The following is a 13658-nucleotide window of genomic DNA, read 5'->3' as shown; positions in this document are numbered from 1 at the left end:
TGCAGGTGTGACAATTTAGGAATCCTGCTTGCTTGCAAGCTCCAAGAGCTTGAGATCATGTCCACCTCACCAGCATCCCAGAGACACAGCACTGTCCCACTGTTTAAAATTCCAAAATACTCTTTCAAAATGCTAGTGGCATTTGGTTTGCACATAAAATGCTAAACACCTTCAAGTGAAACAAGTATCTTCAACAGTTTGATTCAATCATAACATGTGAGTTACACATCTGCGAAGTTGTAAAGCCTCATGCATTTATAACATTTTATGCATGGTCAAATGATTAATATAAATTATGAGAATCTCTAACAGGTTTTTTTTCTGACATTAGATGACCAAAGGAAAACTGGGTTCTGGCTGACTTGTGGGCCTGTAGAGGCAGACATCGGCTGACACAACCAAGCTCCTTCCCACTGACATGGCCTCATCCCAGGCCCCTCACCCGGACGCCCGTAGGCCCCTGGAGGAGCAAGCTGACCTGCCCACATTTCTCAAATGCACAGCTGTTGCTCACACTGCAGATGGAGCTCAAGGCACGAGCAGGCCACCACGCTAAAACTACCACGCAGCGTCCACGCCAGGTGATGGTGGTTTTCACTCCATCCCAAAGCCCCATATTTGAGTTTACAGCTATGACTACTAAATGGATTTTTAGACCCTCAAAAAACATACTTTGTTTGCTTTTATGCAACAAAGTTAAAAGTTTATCCCTCAGATACAGGCTCTGAAACTGTGGAATAATTATTTCGGAACAGAGCCTCTGCCAGATCAGGATAAGCACTTGGGACAACACCCCGTGACCTCAGCCCACACAAACCCATCCAGAGACCTCCCGCACTGCTCTGTAATTTCTGTGGATTTCTGTAAACGCGGTATTAGTGCAATAAGGAACAGATGAGTGCCCTTGGAGGGCAGTTTCTGAGCCTCCCAACCACACGGCCATGTTCAGGCTGAAGCCGCACCACCTGCAGAAACACTGTCCCTCCCCGAGGTGTGCCTGGCTTCTCCCTTTTTCCAGAACTTAACAAAATCTGAAAGGACAGGTCTGTGTAGAAAAACACAAACTACTTGCGATTTCTTTTCCCAGTTCAGCCTGTAGGAAGCTCCTTTCAGCCCTCACCGTTTTCTGACTGTGGCTTGGTTCCCATAAGAAATAAAGTCAGAAGCCGGGCGCAGTGGCTCAAGCCTGTAATCCCAGCACTTTGGGAGGCCAAGACGGGTGGATCACGAGGTCAGGAGATCGAGACCATCCTGGCTAACACGGTGAAACCCCATCTCTACTAAAAAATACAAAATATTAGCCAAGCGTGGTGGTGGGCGTCTGTAGTCCCAGCTACTTGGGAGGCTGAGGCAGGGGAATGGTATAAACCCAAAATCCGGGCACTGCACTCCAGCCTGGGCAACAGAGCGAGACTCTATCTCAAAAAAATAAAAAAATAAAATAAAGTCAGAATTCTAGTCCCCGTCTCCTGGGCGGTGTGGCAGGCATACATACCTTCAGTTACATGAGGAAAGGCGTGGCAAGCCCCCTTCCTTCAGTAAAACTGCACAGTTCCCAGAACCCTGATGCCATCCCCCTCAAGCCACTCTGAACACCTGGACAGAGCACATTTCAATGCGTGCACCTTTGTAGGCTAGTTTTCTATTTCTCCACTAAATCACCCCAAATTTAGCGCCCTAAACACTGACTTATTTTCTCACATTTCTGGAAGCTGGAGTCCAAAACAGGTCCCACCAGCTAACGCCCAGGTGTCAGCAGGGCTGGCTCTGGGGGAAGCGAACATCTCCTTCCCTCCTGTGGCCTCTAGAGGCTTCACACATCCCCTGGTCCATATGGCACCCACCAGTCTTCAGAACCCACAACAGCCCTGATGGCCCAACAGGAAGACGCAGAACGTCAGGAACCCAGGCTCCAGTGCTATGGCCAAGCCTCCACAACCTCCCAGCATCTCACGCACTCCCGTGCGAGCTAGTATAGATTCCACTTTAACTAGTGTCACCTGTGTAAGGGGTAAGTGCCCAGCTGTGAACTGGTTAACCTCACCCACACAGACGCCGGGAATAAACTCACAGGCCATGGACCACTGCACAAGCAATGAGCGACCACCTGTTCGGGGACCTCCATGGCCCAGCAGAGCCCTCCGGTGCCTCCCCATGGGCTCAGGGACCGGCGGCCAGGGTCTGCAGAGCCAGAGGGCCCTGGATTTAAAAAAAAAAAAAAAAAAAAAAAAGGCAGCTCCTATGTTGGGACGCACCCGCCCGTGGTTCAGTTCCCGGTACTTTAAGTAGCCCAGGTGGACAAGCCGCTCCGCGTGCAACCCCATCACCAGAATAACGTCTGCACGTGGCGACTGCACGGGTGTCCACCCCTCAGCCCAGCTGGCCGCGCTAAGCACATCGCCGCCGTGATGCCCAATCAGACTCAGCTGCTGGCACAGCCCAGGCATCGGACCCCAAGAACATTCCGGATCACAATTCACAGTAGTGATTGCGATCAGGGCCACATGTGGCTGAATGTATTTACAGGAGGACGCCACAGCCGATCTATCTGGACTGAGAGCATTTCCCACTGTACATTCTTACAACACCATTTTATTTGCACTTTATTAAACTTTTATGGCTTTTTCTGCCTATCTACTTTATGGGAGTGTTCTTGTTCTTATGACTGCAGTGATACTTCAAGCTACAGCTATCAATGTGTAAAATTAGTTTGGAAGGCGCCTTATCATTAAACATTTCACAAGCAAGCAATCAGAGGCACCTAACCTGGAGGCCCGTTTTCTTCTCTGAGCCAAACCTACCTTGGACTCAAAGAAAACAGCACACGGAGAGGGGCTGGATCTCCAGCACTCATTTCTAGGGGGCCTCCTGGGGAGCAGATATGGAGGGAGAAGCCCTGGGCTACGGCACTGTTGTACTAAAGAAAAGTCCATTTGGGTAAATGCAAGCACCAGACTTAAGAGATTAAGCAAACCATGAAAAGAAACCACTAACTACAGCTTCTCCAAAACAGAACTAAACTCCCTTTAGTTTGAATTGGAAAAGCAGAAGTGATGATCAGGATACAAAAGAAATGACACAGTATCTGAACACAGGAGAATAAACAAGGGCCACTGTCTCTTCCGGTGTCAGTGGGAGCCTCACATCTAAGCTGGATTTAGAAGGTTGCTACTTTGGACTGAAAGTTATCCCCAACCCTAGGTTGTAAGCAAGTGGAGTAGAACGCTTCAATTATTTCAAAGTTTAGAAGTAAAGTTCTGCAACTCTCACAACCATTTTAAATGGTGTGAATTTTAAAGTGACTCAATCTGTTGGCTGGAGTATCTAACGGCTTAACCACAGGGTCATGTTGGAAAATTATTCCAGTTGCTTTTGTTTTTCCTACTGAAGATGTATTTGAACGTTCTTGTAGTTTGCAGTTGGCTGGTTCTGATGTTTGGTCCTGAGGAGGCCCAAGTACCCAGAGAGGAAGAATCTGAAACCTCAAGACACTCCAGTGCTATCTGGGGAGATGGAGACCCCAACCTAAGGGCTACTGACAGACTCAGCATGGGCGCAATCCCGCCTGACGCAATGGGCCACATATTTTCCGCTTACAAAACAACATAAGCACATACCCCCAGGTGTGCACCCATGCTCTGTACACGCTCATGTCTGTCCATGCCAATACCAGTACACACCCCCAGGTGTGCACACACGCTCTGTACACATCTGTCCCCGCCAACACCAGCACACACCCCCGGGGGTGCAAACACACTCTGTACACGCTCACGTCTGTCCATGACAACAGTACACACCCCCGAGGTGTGCACACATGCTCTGTACACATCTGTCCCTGCCAATGCCAGCACACATCCCCAAGGTGTGCACACACGCTCTGTACATGCTCACACCCCTTCCTGCCAATATAAGCACGCACCCCCAGGGGTGCACACACGCTCTGCACATACATCTGTCCCTGCAGTCTGAATTAAACAGTCACGGAGAGGCAGAAGAGGAGGAGGAAAGACGCAATGGGCACTGAGGTCCTGGGCCGGCTCCCCTCCCTACCTCGGGAGACACCCCTCATGTGATCCTGCTGTCACTCACCCTTCTGCCTCCATCCTCCATCCTCCCATATGGATCAGGAGGACGCCCACTGCACAGAGCTGTGATGAGCATGAACAGAAGATGGCAGGAGCTCATGCCAAGGTGCTGAGCACGGGGCCTATGGAGTGCTTCTTTCTGCTGTGGCTGATATCATTAAACAAGAGGCTGACACAGCTTCCGGAGAGAATGTCACTCACTGAGAAACTGAAACGTGTGACCTAGGAGCCTGTGAAGGTCTAAGAACCAACAAACCAAATGATTTTGTTTGTTTTTCAAACACTGTAGCCTGTTTTTTCTTTTTTTAATGCTCTACCTTGGGTATCATTTAGTTTAATTTCAAAGTAAGTCCAATAAATACACAAAATCACAGGACTGAGCATGGAGCATTGTTTCACTTCATGTCCTCCAGCCTTTAGGACACATTAAGGAAAGACATGATTCCAGGATTCCCATTAGAAAGGCTGCCCTGAGGCACCTGCTGGGACAGCCAAATTGCAGCTGTTGATGTTGCCCCCAAGCTGCTTGGATGAAGCAGAAGATTCCTGAGGTCTCTTCTCTTCTGTGCCTCACCCAGGAGAGAAGGTGGAGGGAGAAAGGTGAGAGAAGACAGGAAGAAGGAGGGGGGAGGGAGGGAGAGAGGAGGGGGGAGGGAGGGAGAGAGGAGGGGGAGGGAGAGAGAGAGGAGGGGGTAGGGAGGGAGAGAGGAGGGGTAGGGAGGGAGATAGGAAGGGAAGGGAGCGAGAAAGGGGGGGAGGGAGGGAGGGAGGGAGGGAGGGAAGAGGGGCATGTTCCATCCACCAAGGCAGCTGCACTGCAGAGAGAATGGAGGGTGTGTTGCCTCTCAGGACAGCAAGTTCAAGCTGTTTATAATTGTTAGTGTAAACAGTGACCAGCTGAGGACAGGGCTGTAATTGGAGTTGACAACATTTTATTTTCATAGTTGATATTGGGGACCTGGATCTAAAGCACCGTGCCTTGCCCTTTTGCCAGATGGGCCAATGCCTCTCTATACTTAAGTCTATTTGACTAAATACCTGATATTGACTAGGAATTATGTTGTGTAGGATACCCCTTACCACAGTAACGTCAAACTCACGTTCTCAATGCAATTTGCTCAGGGACTGGCTTCTAACTCTGGGTGGGAATGTTAAACTCAGTCCAGTTCAATTCAATAAGCATTTATCAAGAAAATCCTAGACCAAGAGCTGTGTTAGACACTGGGTAGGGGGTAATGGGGATACGAAGATGTAGAATTAGGACTCAAGAAGCTCAAATGCTCTCATTTAATTCCCTAATGCAATTACCCAGCTTCAACCTGAGGGCTGTAATGTCTAAATTCACTTTTTCTTCATTCCAGTTCTACATAACAAAGCATAAATAATAATAGAGGAATGATTCCGTGTTGGACTATTCAGTGGACAGAGAAGAGCATTCTGACCGGCGTGAGACACTGTCTCCATTTCCAGGGAGCCTGTGACGTGGCTGCACGGAGCACACGCGTGAAGATTCAGGAGCACGAGCATCAGGTGACGGGAGGAGCACGGAGGCAGCACCAGACAGATGCCTGCCGAGGGGCCGCTGCAGCCGAGCTGGCCGGGAAGGTCACGGGAGCGGGCTCAGGCGTCTCCCTCCAGCCACACTTGGTTTTCATGAGGACGCGTGCAGGGAAGGGGATGACACCGAAATGCTGTGGTGCTGAGGGGAGGAGGGGAGGAATGCAGGGTTGAGGGCTGGCCACCACCCCTTGCGTCCCTGCCCCTATGAATGCTGCCAAAATCAGCCCCAATGGGGAGAAGTGAGGTGGCTGAAAGAGGTGGACAGACTTGGCTTCCATGGAATTCACAGATTCCAGTCATTAAAATTACCTTCTGAGTTTTCATTTGGAAAACTTTGCAAAGGTACTTAGGGACAAAAGGCAGAAGATGAAACCAACACAGTTGGGCTCAAACCGCCGCCCTTCTCCTCTCTGCATCCAACACCCACCCTGAGCCCCTGAGTGCGAGGACCCGGAGCTGCCCAACCCAAGGGCGCGGCCCCTGACCAGAGGAGGGAGCGGCACAGCGGGGCCCCCAGCATGTGGATGGCAGGATCTGTGCTATCTCAGTTCCAAGGCCCCAAGCAGAGAAGGCCTGGGGCTCCCAGCTGAAGCTTTGCTGTCTCCTCTGTCACCAAAGTCGAGAAGGACTGAGTGAGACCAACGCCGGACCTGCCGGCTCCTCAGTGGCTGCCGATGTGGCCCTCAGGCTGCGGGTGAGACTGTCTAGGGGAGCCCAGACAGCGGTGAGAATCACAGCCACGAGTGCTCCAGGGGACCCAAAACACAAGCGCAGCCTGAGGAAGGCAGCGACCGCTCAGATCCCCGTCCAGGCTTGTGTGCCACACTCCAGAGGCACACGGCATCAGAACATGGCGCTTTAAGTGGCTTTGTGGGGTGCAGGAACACAAAGTGGGGCCTCGAGTGGCTCAGAAGTCACTCCCACCAGACAGCGGGGACCTGGGCGGCCCCTCTGGACGTGGCTGGAGTCTCTCCAGGGCGGGCTCCAAAGTTCCACGGAGGAGGTGAGAGTCCGTCTTGCTCTGACCTGAGAAAGGCCCCTAATAGGTATCCTGAACATGCAGGCACACAGCTGGCTGACTCATCTGAAGGGACCTGCTGTTGCCACAAGCCAGGGAAGGCTGGAGAGAACTCGACTAACACAAGAACCTTGCCCAGGCACCCACCTGGGGCGCCCACGAGAAAACTAGGGAAGCTGTGAAGACGGAGGTCTGCACGGGGCTGGGAGAACCCAGGGAGGAGCCGCACTGGGGACCAGGTGGGACGGAGGGCTGGGCCTCACAAGCAAAGGACGGAGGCGCTCAGTGCCATGAAGATCCCGCTGCACCCACAGCTGCAGGCGTGGCTGGCAGCACGAGCTTGGTTGCAGGGGCCCAGGAGCACGTGTGTTTGGCAGGAGCTGCCCTCCTGGAGCCGCACTACGGGTACCGTCATTTTAGAGGCAGGCACCTGATATCAACGATGACAATCAACCATGCCACCCTGAATTATAGCCGTGTCCTCAGCGGGTCACTCTTTACGCTGACAATTACAAAGAGCTTGAACTCGCTGTCCCAAGAGGCGACAAGCCCTTCATTATCACGGCGGCAAGCCTCTGTGCGGCCCTCCACCCCCGCCGCTTCCCGTTGGGGGCAAGTGAAGTCCCGTGACGGTGACTCAGAGCCAGCCCAGTAGCTTCAGTGCAGGAAAAATCACAAACACTCAAACACATCCTAAACATGGGCAGTTGGTAGGAGCCGATTCCTCAATTCAACCTGTTCGGAGGCTTTCTGGGCTAGCACAGCTCTGATCACAGGCTTGCGCTTTCTGCTCCCTGTGAAGGGCGGCGAGGAGGCCGGGCTCTGCCATTCTGCAGGCTCCACTACGTGAAGTCTGCCCGGTGGCCTGTGCCAGACAGTGTGACCGTTGCCCGCAGCGAATACTCGGCACAGCAGAGCCGGCGTGGGGAAGAACAGAAAGTGCCCTGTAAACCCTCAGAAGACGCTAAGCCACGCACGGCCTCACGTGCACTGCGTGTCAATCACGGGAAGCAGGAAGGAGCTCTTAATAGTTCCAGTAAATGCAAAGGCCGCCCTGGAAAACTGCGTGAAACTTTCTGACGACTCACAGGTGAGGAGCCACTGCCTGAGACACAAAGGTAAAGAATTAATCTGAAACTGCATATTATAAAACTTATTTTTAAATGACGGTGCTTAATTGAAAAGACTCCCAAAGAGTACTGCATTAGAAAGTGACAGAGTGAAACCGTGAGGCTGACCACAGGAGTCCCTGGAAAATTCACCAATGGGGACATTGTTTCCCAGTGTCAAAACTAGGAAACAGAAGAACCGCACCTGATAAAACATTCAATTAATCACTTGAGTCCTCCCCACATACGAAGCTATGTTAAAAAGTGTTCCCAGAAGCTAAAGTGAGCAGGAGGGCTGTGAACACACAAAGAAAGAGCCACTTCGTCTGCGGACCACGACAAAAGAAACGCTAATGAGTGCCTATGACATGCTGGAGTCCAGGGCTCTGGGTACAGCTGTGACGGGGACACTCAGGGTTCCACTGTCCAGATGGGAAAACAGGGTGGAAACACCAGGGAGCCTGTCCCAAGGTGCAGAGCCAGTGAACGGTGGTTCATACTGGGCCAATCCCAGCTGCCAGGCTCTGGGGCTCCTGGGGACAGAAGCCTGTTGACTTCGCTCTGGTGTGTGAGAGGCGGCAGCATCCCCCAAAGGAGCCTGGAGAAGTGGTGTTACCCTCCATCCCTCCATCCCCTGTCCCCGGTGTTACCCTCCGCCCTGTTCCCAGAGTTACCCTCCGTCCCCCCATCCCTGGTGCTACCCTCTGTCCCCTGTCCCCAGTGTTGCTCACCATCCTCCTCACCTCCGGGCCCCTCTCCCTGTCCTCCCTCATTTTCCTGTTCACCCAGAGCACGTCACATGACTCTTCCCTTTTCAAGAGGCTCAGCTATACCCAGAGGCATTCCAGCCTATTCAGGACAGGACACACACCCTGGGGAAATGCTAACACAGGGTCGGAAGGGCCTGAGACCCTCACTGTCACCCAGGAAGGATGGAAGAGCCCACGGTCATGCTGCTTGTGAGGCAGGATGAAAACATCTGTGTCCAAAATATTATTTTCACTAGAACTGTTCAGACCATCCGTGAACAAATCAGTTAAATACCAGCAAGGGCCATTCCCACTTATTCTCTGGCTACAGTTTTCCACCCACCAGCAACCACACTTCTAGGAATTATCCCTAATGCAGTATCAGCGCCTTGTGCCTTTAGGAAAACCTCTTTCTCTCCAGCTTTGTCCTCCTTCCACAAAAGGTGCCTCTGACTGCCTCACTCACCGTACCAGGATTTCGCTCGGCTACAGAGGAAAATCTGCATGGGGCTCAGAGGTGGGTGGTCCCCTCATGGGCAGCAGCTCTGTGACATCCTCCGAGGAGCCTGGCCCAGGCCTGCCCCACACACCAGGACTCTGCCTTCTGACCCTCGGGCCCCCGAAGCTGCTTTCCCTACAGGGGTCATGCCTCGGGCAAGAAGGCCGGACAAGAGTCCAGGGCTGCTGTGGGTCGGGAAAGCCTCCTGACACCTCCCACTCCAGGACCCCCCATCAGCATCCCAGCATCTGGACCTGTGTCACCAGCCGCTCTGCCGTGCAAGAGAATTGGATTTTCAGCTGGGTGTGCTGCTTCCCTAAACAAAGTAGGGTGTTGTTACTGAGGAAAAAGGAAAAAGCTAGCATCTTCCTGGCAACCCCACGACATCCAGCCACTGGTTCTCACCACCCCAGAGATGTCCATCCAGGGCAGATAGTGTCTTCAACCAAGCGCCACTGACCCAGAAGTGCAGTAATTAGTACACTTTCACCAGAATCACCCACTCCTTCACCTTTACACCCAAGAAAAACATGTTTGCCAGGCAAATTAGATGTCCAGGAGGTGTAAGGAAACCCCAAGCCTGCTTTAAGCCTCAGACTTTTGAGACCGTTGAGGGCTGTGCGCACAAGAGCAAGGCTGCACCCGAAAGCTCTGCTCCTGCCGGACGTCATGGACAGACCACACGGCTCAGCCACATGGACCCTTCCAGGACTTCACGAGAGGGACCTCCGTGGTACATGCAATGATGTGCACTTCGTTCAGCCTCGAACAGACCACGCCCTCGTTACAGGGTCAGTGATCCACCTCCTGCCATCAGCTCCCCACCTCACCGAGGGTCTGCATCTGCATCTGTCATAACTTTGCTGTTTTACCCGGGTACTAAAATGCAGCATCGGAATGTTTAAAGATCTTTAAATATCAACCCTCCGGGTGCAGTTCTTGGCACTTTAATGCGGTCACTCGATGCAGGCCTCACTCACAACTCTGAGGTAGCTCATACCTTTCCTACCTAACCAAGGAAGAAACGAAGGCATGGAAGGTGCAGCTCCTAAGGAGCAGATTAGGATTCAAACCAGTGATCTTCGTCACATGCTGAGCTACCTCCCAGGCTGAGATAACATTCAAAATTAACCAGGTAGAACAGCGTTCCATAAATCAGCCAGAAATGGTCCTTGTGGATGGGCCTCTGGTTATTCCCTGAAGAACAAGACCATTCGCCCAAAAATCCACCTGTGTCACACTCAAATGTTTACATATCCAATTATTTTTAAAATACCCCAATCAAGCATGTTCACAGCCATTTAGAGCCATACAAATTGTCTGCTTTGCTGACAATCAACCCAAGACCTCTGTCGGCAAAGGGCACGGTGCCAGGTCCAGAGAAGGTGGGACAGAGACACAAACAGGAACCGCTCCGTTTCTTTGGGAGCCTCGCTCTGATGGGCCCGCGAAGACATGGCGCAGACGGCGGGGCACAGGCAGAGGGCAGGCCAGGAGAAGGGGCTGCATTGCCGGGAGGCAGTGCTTTGAGCTCTAATGGATGGAACACTGCTAACCAGCGAAGGTGGAGAGAGGGCAGCCGTCTGACAGGACGAAGAGGCAGCAAAGCACAGTTGGCCTCGGGGAACCGGAAGCCACAGGGACATCAGGCTGGGTGCTGCTGTCTGCTGGCCACCGGCTGGGAGACTGTACTGGGCCTGGAGGGACATCCCTGACACTCCCCACTGGATGCCAGGGGCACCCCCAGCCCCAGGTGAGAACCACGGATCCCATGGTGAATGAGGACAGCCTGTGGGAAGTAGGGCTGGGACAGCTCTGCACGGCTTAATAGGAAAGTTGGGTTCTATTTTGTGGGGTTTTGGTCACGCCAATGGCCGGTCAGTGCTGTCCATCAGGAAGTGATTTGAGGATAGATTAGAGAAGGGGCTGCCAAGGCCAGCTGGGCATTCGCTGCCTGGGTCCAAGGAAAAGGAAATAAAGGCTGGCGATGTGACAGTGTGGGGGAGCACAGAGGGAAGGAACTGGTGGAGACACAGGACTGGCTCCGCACAGGGCCACGAGCAGCTACCCGGGGGTCGTCCTATTAATTCTCCTTAGGGTCCAAGAGGCGGCTGTGAGGATCCCTCTCCTGAGGACAGAACTGCTCCAGAGCCACACAGCGAGGATCCAAAGAACCAAGATCCCGGCCAGCTCCAAAGTGGGCGATCTTGACCCCTCACCCGTGGTCCTGAGGCAGGGATCAGAGCCCCCTGGACACACAGACCCTCCCAGGAACTGCAGGAAGGGGAAGCAGACGCCCCGGACCAGCGGCAGGACCCAGGGTTTCTGCCCTCCAGGGCACATTTGGACCAGCCACTGCACAGGTGGACACACGGTGCTTTAACCCGCGCTGGGGAAAGGAGCCCTCGCTGTCAGGATGGAAGGGTGGAGACCCCACCCTCGATGGGGACCGGCCTCCCTACTTTAACCCGCGCTGGGGGAAGGAGCCCTCACTCTCAGGGTGCAGACGGCAGCTCGATCGGGCTGGCCTCCCTGCTAGGCACAGCCTGAGCCACATGACGAAGTCCAGAGAGGATTACCATTGTACACCTGGCCCAGCTTCCGGCAGCCCCCGACCAGGCCACTACCCTCACTCCAACAGCCCGGTCCATCACCAAGCCCCACCCTCTTCTGCCAGCCCTGCCCCCACAAGGCCCCTCCTCTCGCTGCAAGTCCCGCCCCCAAGGCTCAGCTTGCCTGCAGCCCCGCCCCACTGGCTCCACCCCATCGCCTGCAAGCCCCATCCCCAAGGCCCAGCTCATCCCCGCCTACGAGGCTTCACTCCTCACCTGCAAAGAGCCACCCCTTACTAAGCTCCTCCCATCACTTGCACAGCCCCGCGCAACATAGCACTACGCCCTCCAGGAGCCCCTCTTTTCACCCGCGCAGCCCCGCCCTTCACCAGGCCCCACTCATCTGCATAGACACGCCTCTCGCCACGTCCCACTTCTCCCTTGCCCACTTCCCCCTCCTTCTACTGTCCACATCCTGCTGCTGGCCCCACCCCGCCCCTTTCGTCAAGCCGGCCGCGCCCCTTTTACCCGTGAGCACGCTTCTCCCCTTGCCGCCTCCTTCGGCATGTCGGCCCCGCTCCTCCCGCCCATCGCCCTCTGCACCGCCCTCCCGCCCGTCCCAGAGCAGTGGAGGCCCGCCCTTTTCATCTACAGCCTATCGCAGAGGACGTTGCCGTTCGCGCTGACCAATAGGAGTGGTGGCCGTCACGGCAAGCCCCGCCCCACGCCCTACGTCGCGTTAAGTGGGGTCCCTCGCCAGCCCCGAGCTGGTCTTACGCCATGTGGCGCTGTGGCGCGCGGAGGGGGTTGAGTTCTCTGAGGCGGCTGAGCGGCGGGTGAGGCGCTGCGGTCGGCGGCTAGAAGTGCTCGGCGTGCTGGCTCCCGGGAGAGGAAGGTCCAGGGCGGGCCGGAGACGTAGGGGTCCCTGCGCCCAAGCCTTGCAGCTCCCCGCACTGTGGGCGCCCCGCACCCCGAGGCCCTGCCGGGGCCTTCCTTGGGCTCCCACATCCGGGGTTCTGAGGCCGGAGGACCCCGGGGCCGATGCCCCGGGCTGGGGGCCGGGTCTGCCCGTGGCGCTCCCGGCAGGGCCCTCCTTTGGAGTGGGCTTTAATGGGGGTAGTAAATGGGGCCGGCAGTTGCGGTTCTCGCTGGTGTCTTTGCTCCTAGTTCATTTTTGTTGGAGGCCGAGTCCTTAAGAGACCCGAGGCGCCCACAGCCCACTCTTAAAGTCCGGCTGTGTTCAGAGAACTGAAGCCTCCCGGAATTTAACTTTTTTTGGTTTTTTAACGACTCAGTTTATGGGGGAAAAAACTGACGAAGCGGTTTAGTGCTCATGGTAATCCACGAGCCCGTATTTAATGTAACAGTTCAGCGCTGCCGGCCCAGGCCGGGGGGAGACACGGGGCGTCCGTGGCGTGAGTTTGGCAGCAGGTTACTGGAAAGTTCGGGGGAGACCCTGGCCTTACCGCTCATGGGTTTCCTATCATGTCCTTGCTCATAAGTAACTTCTTAAAATGCGTCTCTGTCCCATAATTCTGAAATTTGCTAAATCAGTAAGCAAATGTTGACTACAGCATATCTTCATAATGTTGACAGTGACTGAATAGGTGTTTTCTTTTCCCCTGTATATATCTTTAAAATATTTTGGTGGGATATATTAATGTAGAAAAGCCCGTAAGACATATAGTACAATTTGAGAAAATAAAGTGTTTTTTTTTTTTTTTTTTTTTTGAAGAGACGGGATCTTGCTCTGTTGCCCAGGCTGGTTTAGAACTCCTGGGCTCAAGTGATCCCCCTCCTCAGCCTCTCACATTGCTGGGCTTACAGGCGTAAGCCATCTCATCCAGGTGAGAATAATTAGAAAAGAAGTAGGTTGGGCGCGGTGGCTCACGCCGGTAACCGCAGCATGTTGAGAGGCCAAGGCGGGCGGACCACTTGAAGTCAGGAGTTTAAGACCAGCCTGGCCAACATGGTGAAACCGCGTCCCTACTAAAAATACAAAAATTAGCTGGGCGTGGTGGTGAGCACTTGTCGTCCCAGCCACTCAGGAGGCTGAGGCAGGAGAATTGCTTGAACCCAGGAGGTG

The 13658-nt window shown here is 53.9% G+C and overlaps 1 long non-coding RNA gene and 1 pseudogene across 20 annotated transcripts in view; one reads left to right on the top strand and one right to left on the bottom strand.

Annotated features, from left to right (window-relative positions):
- Positions 1 to 5358: 5358 nt before the first annotated feature.
- LOC140711199 (uncharacterized) lies at positions 5359 to 12169 on the bottom strand (annotated as a pseudogene).
- Positions 12170 to 12284: 115 nt separating this feature from the next.
- LOC119623598 (uncharacterized) overlaps positions 12285 to 13658 on the top strand; it is a 164544-nt gene continuing 163170 nt past the window's right edge. For 14 of the 20 annotated variants that reach the window (XR_012092349.1, XR_012092346.1, XR_012092358.1 and 11 more), the window contains exon 1: positions 12309 to 12408. This is a non-coding gene — a long non-coding RNA (uncharacterized lncRNA). Of the gene's footprint in view, positions 12409 to 13658 lie in introns of all 20 variants that reach the window. The other 6 variants (XR_012092356.1, XR_012092352.1, XR_012092355.1 and 3 more) reach the window with 4 other exon arrangements.

This window comes from Chlorocebus sabaeus, unplaced genomic scaffold (assembly GCF_047675955.1).
Source record: "Chlorocebus sabaeus isolate Y175 unplaced genomic scaffold, mChlSab1.0.hap1 unalloc_scaffold_279, whole genome shotgun sequence".
Classification (NCBI taxonomy): domain Eukaryota; kingdom Metazoa; phylum Chordata; class Mammalia; order Primates; family Cercopithecidae; genus Chlorocebus; species Chlorocebus sabaeus.
The sequence above is the reverse complement of the archived record's forward strand: the minus strand, read 5'-3'. Positions and strand labels throughout refer to the sequence as shown.